We start from the raw sequence: 10,785 nt of genomic DNA, 5'->3' as shown, positions 1-10,785 counted from the left end.
CAATGATAAATTATTCTTTATTTCTTCATTAACAGTATTGTAGCAGTAGAATTAGCATTGTTTGTTCCTTTTTGGAGAAAAAAATCATTAATATTAAAAAATGAAAATTCTGGAAACTTAATGTTGTGGAATGACAGTTTTAATTTGATTTTTAAAATCCTATTTGCTGGTCCCCTCAGCTATAAAAGTTTAACCATTATGTCACTGTAATTACACTGGCTGTTTATCTCTTCTTCCATGGCTCTATCTAGGTCGGTACAACAAACCAAGGGCCGGCATTAGGCTCAGAAGCAGAAGACCTGAGGGACCACCCTAAGTCTTCTGCTAACTTGAATCTAATAGGATAATTTAAACTCTCTTCTGGTTTCATTGTCCGATTTTGAGTCATTTCATTATTAAGCAATAAACAGTCCAGAACATGCTTAACAGGCACGTGGATAGGCATGAAGACAGAAAAACACCCTAATTGAATGTATGTTTTCTGCCTTGTAGTATTGAAAATAAAGCACAAAAATCGGACTTAGATGTACCGTAATTAACACAGAGTAAAATCTAATCACAGATGTGGTAGTACAAACGTAAGTTAGACTGTGGACCAGACAGCATTTCTGGCTAGATTGCTTATGTAATTGTGAACATGACCTTCAAGAATAAAATACCACAATGATATCTAACATTGTGATGTGTTGATGGTAGACTCCGCTAGGGGATTTTTGTTTGTTTGTTTGTTTTGCTTTTTGGTTTTTGTGGTTTTTTTTTTTTTTCATGAGCATTGCATATACTGAGCCTCTAAGTACTAATTTGAGAATGAGAGTACTTGACTTTACAGGTGCCAATGGACACGTGAATTTAGGAGGTCATGGTTCTCAAAGGACATCCCAGGTCCAGCAGCACATGTACCACTTGGGACCTTGTTAGAACTGCACTTTCATGTCCTGTAGCCACCCCCAGCACATTAACTAAGAGAAGGCGTGCTCTGTAAACATCTGGGTTCAATAAGCTTCCAAAAAGATTCTCATGTGTGCTGAAGCTGAGGAAGCCACAGCAAGAGGGCAGTAATGGGAGGAACTTGACACTGAGGTGGTGACATTTGTATCCCAGCCACATCTCTACCGCTTACTGCCCATCTTGACCTTAACTCTTAAGACAGCATCTTTAAATCTCAGCATCACTGTCTCTGTGACTGGAAGCAGAGCGTTGGGTACCTCTCCCCACTGTGTCGTGGACGAAGTGAGATCAGAAACACACACGCTCCCACAGATTCTTACACACAGCATGCCTTCCATAAAGGGAGCTTTGCTATAATAACTATTGCTGATGTTGTCATCACCGTCTTCTTCCTCATTGTCACTCTATTCAGATGAAGAAAGAAGCATGAATTAAGAAAGGGAGGGGGACGGATCCTTTTCCAGGCAGACGACCAAGGGGACCATTTCTCTCTTTTGTGGCAGAAACAGGTCACCAATAATGAATTGGAATATTAAAGCCTCAATATTTATATCCTTCAAAAAACCTCTTTGATTAACCTTCCCCTACAGGGATCTATTCCTTGATGTGTTTCCCTTGAACGTGCGTGGATAGAGCCTGTCCTGAATAAGTTTTTACTTTTCTGTGTCAGTCTATAATTGCTCTAATTGAAAGATGCACATAATATCTCTCTTGAATTGAAAGCCCAGTCCCCGGGGCTCTCTGCTTCTTCAGTGTACCTTGGGGAGACATTCAAAGAGTTCCAGTTTCGAGTCAGACTCAGTTCAATTCCAGGCTCTTCCATTTGCAAGCTGTTGAACTTTGGTTCACTTAGGTCACTGGCCTAAGGTCCTCGTCCGTATAACGGATAGGTTAGATACAACATATTTTACAAATTAGTTTGTTGAGACACATTTATTTTAAAAATTTAATATAGGCATCTTCGTTCAAAATTACTGAGGGAATTGAAAGAGCTGACGCAAGGGAAGTTCTTCATTTGTGTGTGTTTGTGCGTTTGCTTCTATGTGTACATATGCATGTTCATGTGTAGGTGCGTGTATGTCTATATGTATGCGTGTCCATGTGTATAAGTGTGTGGAAAATGTGTGTGTTTGTGTATTTTTATGTGCATGTGTGTGCACATATGTCGTGTGTGTGTGTGTGTGTGTGTGTGTGTAATATATGTGTCTGTGTGTATTTGTGTGCCTATATGTATATATGTGTGCATGTGTATAGGCATACATGAACAAGGATTCTATTAATGGGTTTAAAAGATTCCAGAGCTTATAAACTGTACTAGGGCAAAAAGGAAATGATGTGTAGTTGACTTTACGGTGGCCTTATTTTTCCAGGTGAAAAAGTCCATGTATTGTGAAAAGGGAAGAGAGGGGACCATAAACATTGCCCCCTCCCTTTGATAAGGGCACTAACACCCTTTATGAGGGCAGAGCCATCCCAGTCACCCAGTGTCTTACTACTACCACCTTGACAGTTAATATTGAACATATGAATTTGGAGCTCTGACAAGTGCTCAGACCACCGCAACCGCTCAGACCACCGCAACCCCCTTTACCATTTTGTGTTAGGTAAATGAAATAGTAAGTAAGACTTGTTCACATGAGTAAGTGCTTACCAGAATAAGCAATGCGTTAATTTTTATATAGTCAATTCGTTCCTTAAAGTACAAGCCTTGTAAGGGGAAGATTATTCATTTTACTTCATAGAGGAGTGGAGAGAGATTAAGACAGGTTAAGAATTTTCCTTTCACTAAATGTTTAATTTCGATCACAAATAACAAGAGGATTTCAAGTTGAAATTGATAGCTGTGAGCAGCCAAAGGTTAGCCCTGGAATATCACTGCTGAGGAGAAGCTGTCTGAACGCAACAGAGAATGAGGAGTGCTTTCACCTCAAGCTAGAGTGCTAAGAAATCCAGCTTCCTGCCATGGTTTACATATGCTACTTGCATTTCAATCTCCATTTTGTTGATTCCAACCCTGTGCTAAAATCATGTTATAGCCCAGTCCATCACCAAGTCTTCAATATTCCAGCAACACCATTTCAGTACCAGCCTTACCCATTCTGGAATTTTCTCTTTCCTGTTACAAACATTCTTGAAATGCTAAGCAGTTGTACTTCCTTTGGACAAAAAGTATAAGAAACATTTTCTTTGTTGCCATAATATTTATGTTGGCCAGGATGTGTTCATGCACAGATACCTAGCAAAAATGTCTCCTGTTCAGAAGGTTGATAGTCCTGAAAGAAATGGAGAAGATGTGTATTTCTGCATCACATATTTATTGTTTATTTTTGTAAAAAAAAAATCAGTAAATTAGTGTTTGGCTCTAGGACTATCCCAAAGATTTATAGTTGTAAGTTGATGGTACTTGGCCTTGCAGAGATCTTCTTTTCTACCTCCACCCACATTCTCAGCTTCTCAATTTTTGGAAATCCTGATGTGGTAGACAAGATGGGGCAAATTTGAAATAATTTGGCTCTTGCTGCTTATGGAAATATATTCATGAGTGATTTAGGAAATGAGAGGGTTGAGTAGTATGTGTTTTGTTCCTAAACTCCGGGCTTTTTTCCCATGGAGTGTGTGTCACATCCTCTGTCCCCGCCCTGGCAGCTGCAGAGGAACTCAAGCCCTTACTCTTGTCTTGAAAAATGAATAATTACATTGCTCTGTCTTTTCCATAATTGACCCAAGCATGTACTGAGTCAAGATGGCTTTACCTATACAATTATTAGTTGTATCTTCTGCAACTCAAATTGCCATAAGGCCATGTACTTTTTCTCTTGTGAATAATATTTCCCCGGCAGTTTATATTCCTTGGCATTTAATGCTACGAGATAATGCTGTTTAATAAAGTAAACTGGCAGACACATTTGTTAACTTCATCCTGTTGTGCCTGGGCATAGCAATGCCTGAGATCTGTGCAGGGTCAGCTAGAAAGAGAGTTAAATAGCTTTTACCTTTTAAATATTTTATTGGATTCACTCTCACCTGAGTCAAGCACAGAATCAAAACAGTTAATGGATCTAGAATGAGACCACACGATTACTGGAAAGGCAGATGAACAAGATAGCTGTTTTAAAGGATTTATTCTATGTGGGATCTAGGATATTAGGAATATAAGATTATTAATATCATCAAATAATTCAATTTCAAGTTTAGATAGTAGCTTCTTATGTGGAGGTTTCTGAATGCCAAGTATATGAAACTAATTTGTTAGCTGAAATTATTATTGGAAGTTTGTTCTGAGTGAATGAGGTTATGTCTATGAATTGAAGTATACAATATACCCTGAGCCTCTCTGACAGGTGCCGGACGTGGATCTTAGGAGATGCTGCATACAGACTCTTGTTAATCCTTCATTTCTCTACTGCTGCTTTCTTGCCCCCAGCAAAGTTGGCTCCCATTGTATCTGTCTGGCGAGAGTTTCTGACGTCATAGTTTTCATATGGTTGGAAGGTAGTCAGTTTCAATTCCTGTCTCCTTTTCACCAAATATTTCCAGATTCCCAAAGGCAATCCTCAGAATGACCTACCTTGGGTGATGTCCTTATGTTTGCTATAAGCAAGCTTTTGCCATATTGTTACCAAGCACTTTTGCTCACAGCATAGGCTTGGCAGTGAACTCACATCATTAGTGTTTAGGTTTGTCTTCTCAAGGGTGAGTGAGACTCTGGGATCAGAGTCCTATTTTGCTCATATTTTTTTCTGTTCATGTTTAGCATAGTTCCTGCACCTTTGGGAGGAAACAGTGCTTGTTAAGTCAACAGGATCAGAGAACGAATGAAGTCAAGTCCCATTAATGGGACGTCTGAGTCATTTCCTACTTCAACCAATTGAGCCTCTCCTTTCAATGTCTCTTTATCACAACAATCATTTATAATGATTGTAAGATTGCAAATTGTCACTAATCATCTCAAGGAGGGGTGCCAAATTCCCTTGGAATGAATTTTAATTCGGATTTAATTTTGCTAAAAAATCACATAAAAACACTTGGAAAAAATAAAAAGAAGGGGGTTAACCCAGAAAGAGAGGCCATGAAATTTAACCTTGATTATCATCAACCTGGATATTCATTCATTTAATTCTGAGTATTTTCTTACTAAAGATAAAATTTAGCTTCCCCAAAACATTATAATAAGGAAAGCTAGCCACAAAAAAAGGAAAGCTTTTTTGAAATTTCTCATCTTTGAAGGTAAAACAAAAAAGGTGAACACATGGAAAAGAAATACAAAGAGATGTCATTTTTTGTGAAGTTTAGATTTTAAGTCAGGTCTTGGGATTCATATTTAGGCTCTACCATGTCAATATAACTTTTAAAGGTTTTTATACTTTTATTTTTATGTATGTCTGTAGATGCCCTTAGAGGCCAGAAGAGCATGTTACATCTCCTGAAGTTGAATTTACAGGTAGTTATGAGCTTGTGAGCTGTGGGCTATGGGAACTGAACTTGGGTCCCCGATATGATGTAATCTTAAATCAACAAAACTTTGTAAAACTGGGATAAGAGCATCTAAATAAAATGGTGATTGTCTTGGTTAGAGCAAAAAGCAGGTACCACATCCCTTGTGGGCCTTGGCATTTGCATTACTTCCATTCACACAAATAAAAGGTTTCAGATACCCAGATATAGACTTACATTGATGATAATTTGTGAGAAAACCCACACCAACCATAAAGCATGAACATGATAGGTAGCCAAATTGCCTTATAGGTGAGGATAGTGTAATGTATTATTGTCCCTGCTCTTGTCATCAACTGGTCCTGCTGGCCAAATCAATCTGTTACTTTTTAAAATCCTGCTGTTCCCATAGAATGTTATGAAGTTGTGTTTGAGTCACCACAGAGAATTGCATCTTATCCTGCTGGTGAATGTGGGAAAGCATTTGATAGACTCTGAGCGATATTTGATTCTGGTAGTGTGTCCTTCCTTTGTTTATGATTCCATTTGTCCTTTGGGTTGTTCCCAACAATCATAACTACTTCGGGTTCCTACCTATCTCTTTTGAGGACCCATCTTTATTTATCAAGCATAGTTTTCTTTTCCATCTCCAGGATTTCAAGAGTGTGTGTCTTTTAAAAATGGGGTTTTGATGACTTCTTTGAGCCCTTTTTTCTTCCCTCACATGAGTGGCCCTCCATTTTTATAATCAAAGGCAGGGGAGAAGCTGGATTCACTTTTCAACCAGTTGTACCAGAACACAAACATTTCATAGAGTGAGGGATGTGGGTAATTGCTTTGGGAGGGAACATTCCCCTCTCAAAAATCAGAAGCTACCTCAATATTTCAGGCAGTTCATCACAGCTGTCTCCCGCAGAGGCTTTTATCGGCATGTATGGAGGAGCTTACACTGTTGTAACATTCAACACTATATTAGACTACAGAGGGCAGTAGGCAAATGTGAGAGACTTTCATTTCCTTGAACCTCTGAGTGATTACTGTATTATGTTTCTGGTGAATGGCAGTGCTAATGGCTGAGAAAATATAATGCTATACCTTGAGGGCTCATTAGGAAATACAAGGATGCAAGTACATAATTTTGAGATTGATGTGATCGAGTTATTTTTAAATTTGCACCAAATTTTCTATTGGGTACACATGTTCTTATATCCTGTTTCAAGACACCTATTGATTTGCAAGTAAAGCCACAGGAGTGAGCCTGGGCTGCAGAGAGTCCTTTTAACACAGGTTTATATAGATGGACTTGTAGGCCAATACAAAAATTCTTTCTCCTGACATTTCAATACATAGCTGTTTCAGTAAGAATGAGAATGGGTCTTTTTGTCAGTATATATTTTCTTCTTGATCTTTAAATTTGAACTAACAGCATTTTTGGTCATTCAGTATAAACAGTGTCATCTTTTTCACTAATACCAAAATAAATAAATTATATATATATATATGTGTGTGTGTGTGTGTGTGTGTGTGTGTGTGTGTGTGTGTGTATAGAGAGAGAGAGAGAAAGAGAGAGAGATCAAAACAGGAGAATGAATCATAAAAGAAAATAAGTAATTTGATGCCATCATTGCTGATTCTCATATACACTGACAATCCTCAAAGCCAGAAAAGAAATTGTCACAATAATAATTACCAGGAGCAGTCAGGCGAGAATGAGATGCATATTATAGAGAAAGGTCAAGTTTCAAACTATTGTCACAGGAGCAGCTAAATACAAATATATCTTCTTAAGAGGTGCACAAGTTAGGCTTGTAACTAAAGAACATATATCAGTTTCAAAACAGGACCCTTCCCAAATACAAACAGCTTCCTTTAGTGGCATCGTTTGGTCACTGCACTCTGCACACTTGCTCACCACTGACACCTGCTTTAATTCAACACTGTCGTACAACTTCTGCCCAGGAAGTCCTCAACTTCTGTAAGGATTTGGTGAGGCCTCCTTCACGCAAAACACACATTCAACTAGAATTCTGAATTTTCTGCTTTTCATTGCTCCCTGTCTCTTCCAGAGCAAGTACTGAAATACTGTGGCCTAACAGGAAATCCACTTAGCTGCCTGCTTTGTGCTAGTTTATTTTCTTTGGTTGTGTATATATATATATATATATATATATATATATATATATATATACTTGTATACAATGTATTTTGATCTCAGTAAGCCCTTATTATCTTCTCGTATTTCCCTCCCACTCATGATGATACCCTATTTTTTTTCCTTACTAGTCCCCATCTTCCTGTCATTGCCCCCGTGTATGTGTGTGGGGGGGAGGGAGTCTTCATGAACACGGTCATAGCTGATGTGTTCATGATTTCAACTGTCATGTCATATCTACAAGAAAGTATTTCACAGTCTGCCTCCCCATCCTCTGACTCTTACATTTCCTTATGTTCCCTGAGCCTCAGAGTGGGTAATATAGATGTCCTGTTTAGGGCTGAGCATTTCAGGAGTCTCTAATTCTTAGCACTGCTACCAGTTAACAAGCTTCTGTTTGGACTGCCCCCCACTAGGGGGAAAAGGTAAAAAAGGGGGCTTCTGTGACCAAGACAGAGAGCTTCACCAGTGTATACACATAAATACAAAGAGTTTTAAGAATAAAGTTTTATTGAAACATGGGCACACTCATCCATTCAATTATTGTCTGATGCTGGTTTATGTGTGTTTGTTTGTTTGTTTGTTTGTTTGTTTTGATGGTGGTGGAGGTGCAATGAACTTCATGATATAAGAAAGAAGTACTGTCAGGATGTTGGTAGAAAAATCTTATTGGTCCCTTCATACACTAGGCTTCAGCTCATACTATCTTAGAGGTAGATTGATTATAACTTTGCCACCTCTTATATTTTAGTACTACTTAAAAAAAAAAAAAAAAAAAAAACAAGCAGCCAGCCAGCTTTTGCCTTCATTAAGGGAGATCAGGGGCTGTCTTGAAAGAGATCACTTTTATTTAATTTGTTTGTTAAGTAGGAAGGAACTATGTCAGAAAATTTGTATGGAAATTCTTGTGTCAGTTCTACAAACTAATAATAGACCTGGAAAAAAAAAGTCTGGACACTTAGATACCAAGAAAGTGCCAGCTCTAAATCTAAACCCTTTTAAACATTTTTCCAATATTTTTCTGTCTTTCCTGTAAACATGTAGCTAGTAGTTATCTTCACAAAGCTTTGTTAGGTGACCTAGCAGCTGCAGGGATGGATTACTAACAAGAGACAAGGTCCCTGCTCTCGTAGAACATCTTATACACAGAACAAATGACTTGCTTATTTTGAACTCTTTTTTAGGTTTTGCTTGTCAGCTCCTGCACCATGTAATCATTGAAGCAAGGCTTGAATGCATGCTATTTGCTTTTTTATAATAGTAAAATAATAAGAAATATTGACTACACCTTCACACATAGGAAAATGATGAAGCCGCTTGTGGCCCACTCCATGCTTTCTTGGTTAGAGATGAAGCACAAAGGATTTCCATCATTCAGTCCATTTCCTTCAGCTCAGAGAGTCTCTGGGGACAGTCGGTATTCTCCACTCATTCTCTTCCTCTGTGTATGGTTCTGCCTCTTTGACCTCTCTCCCTAAGAGACTTCAGAATTCCTGTATGCATACTTACCTAATCCCTGAAGACTTCTCTGCCTGTTTCTTATGTAGAGTAACTTAGACCCATCCTCCTTTTGTATTGCCCATCTTTCTACATCCATTGTTTGGGTTTACTAAAGACCACTGCCCAGTATGCTTTTTTTTATGAGCAGGCAGTGAGTTAATGATAAACATCTACTGTTTTTCATATCATATATTTTCCTTGTCATTTGTGGTACCTGTCTAAGTTGAACTGAATATGTGTGTCAGATTTGACCACAATTAGGTGATGCTGCTAGAACATGTCAAATTCGTAATTTTCATTGATAGTAGAATAATTTCACACAGTGAGAGTTAAATACAACATGGGTTACTGGTCTCTGGGTTGTCATGCTAAGAGAGCATCAGAACATCAACCCTTCAGAGCTGGGGAATATAGCAACCTATAACACATATTCGTTAGTATACGTGTCCTTGTGCTTTGAGGATCACTAAAAGACAGCTGTTACTTTTCATTGCCAGATATTATTGTTACTGATTGCCAGAGATGATGAAGACAGTATGGTGGTGATGGTGACATCTGTTGGTGTTTGGGCATCTACTATTTGGAGATTCTTAAAAGCAATTTGGCATTTCACAATTTAGACATATTACTCCCATTTTTCAGAAGTAGAAACTGAAACCCATCTCTCAAATATCCTTTGTCTCTGCCTCAGGATACAAGTCTAATTTTTTTCCATTACTTTTGATACCTGAAAGGGGGCTTACATATCTTCCGTCAACTGAAGGGGTAATTTCTGTACTGAGTATGTTGGAACTAGGCTGTGGCTACTGACTTTCAAGAGGTAACTGCAATGAACTGGTAGATGAAGATGCTTAGACAACCATGTTCCAGTGACTGAAAGAGACAGGAGAAGGTGTTTTAAGACTGTCCATTCCTCTTCATTACAAGTGTTAGAATCAGATGAGTAATCTTAGCATGAGCATTCTTTAGGTACGTGGAGTAAATAAGTAATTTAAGATAGAGTATCAGATGCTTGTGCTGAGGGACCGTGCCTGAGTGATGACTTACTGAGGAACCTGATTCAGGACCTGGAACTTTACAGCTATCCATGATATGGAAGCTTGACTTAACAGTGACTTTTACATTTTTCTAAAACCCCGCAATCCAAAGCTCTCCATTCACTCATTATCTACTTACTGCTGCTCTCAGTCTTGTATACAGAAAGGACCATGCTTGACAAGATGGGCAGAGGGTGTTCAATTCCTCCCTTCATTAGCTTTTGAGGCTGCAGGCTCATGGCTTGCTCTACTGCCTCACTGAGCTCTGCATGGCAGGGAGGAGTAGGGAGGGCCTGTCTTTTTCTAGTTACGGTAACTTAGCCAGTGCCTAAGGTACAACCATCTGTTCAGCTCCCTCTCTCAGGAGGCACATAGGAAAATGGGAGTAGAACAGACAGGGCTGTATGTGTGTGTGTGTGTGTGTGTGTGTGTGTGTGTGTGTGTGTGTGTGTGTTTAGGGGTCAGGGGTGAAGCCAAGGAGGCCAAGAGTTCAGTAAACGACCACATTTCATATTGAAATTTTTACAGAGGTGTAACCACCCTGATTTACTTAATGTTAAACAGTTTGGGCTTGAGAAAGGGAAAACAAAGAATGAGATTTGACAAAATCCTAGTCTAGTATAGACCTTTAATTTTTTGTTGCTGTTCAAATAAGAATATACACAAACACACACATCTATACTTTCATGGAAGGTATCTGATATGTGGGATGGA

Source organism: Peromyscus eremicus, chromosome 8a (assembly GCF_949786415.1).
Source record: "Peromyscus eremicus chromosome 8a, PerEre_H2_v1, whole genome shotgun sequence".
In the NCBI taxonomy this organism is placed as follows: Eukaryota; Metazoa; Chordata; class Mammalia; order Rodentia; family Cricetidae; genus Peromyscus; species Peromyscus eremicus.
The sequence above is the reverse complement of the archived record's forward strand: the minus strand, read 5'-3'. Positions refer to the sequence as shown.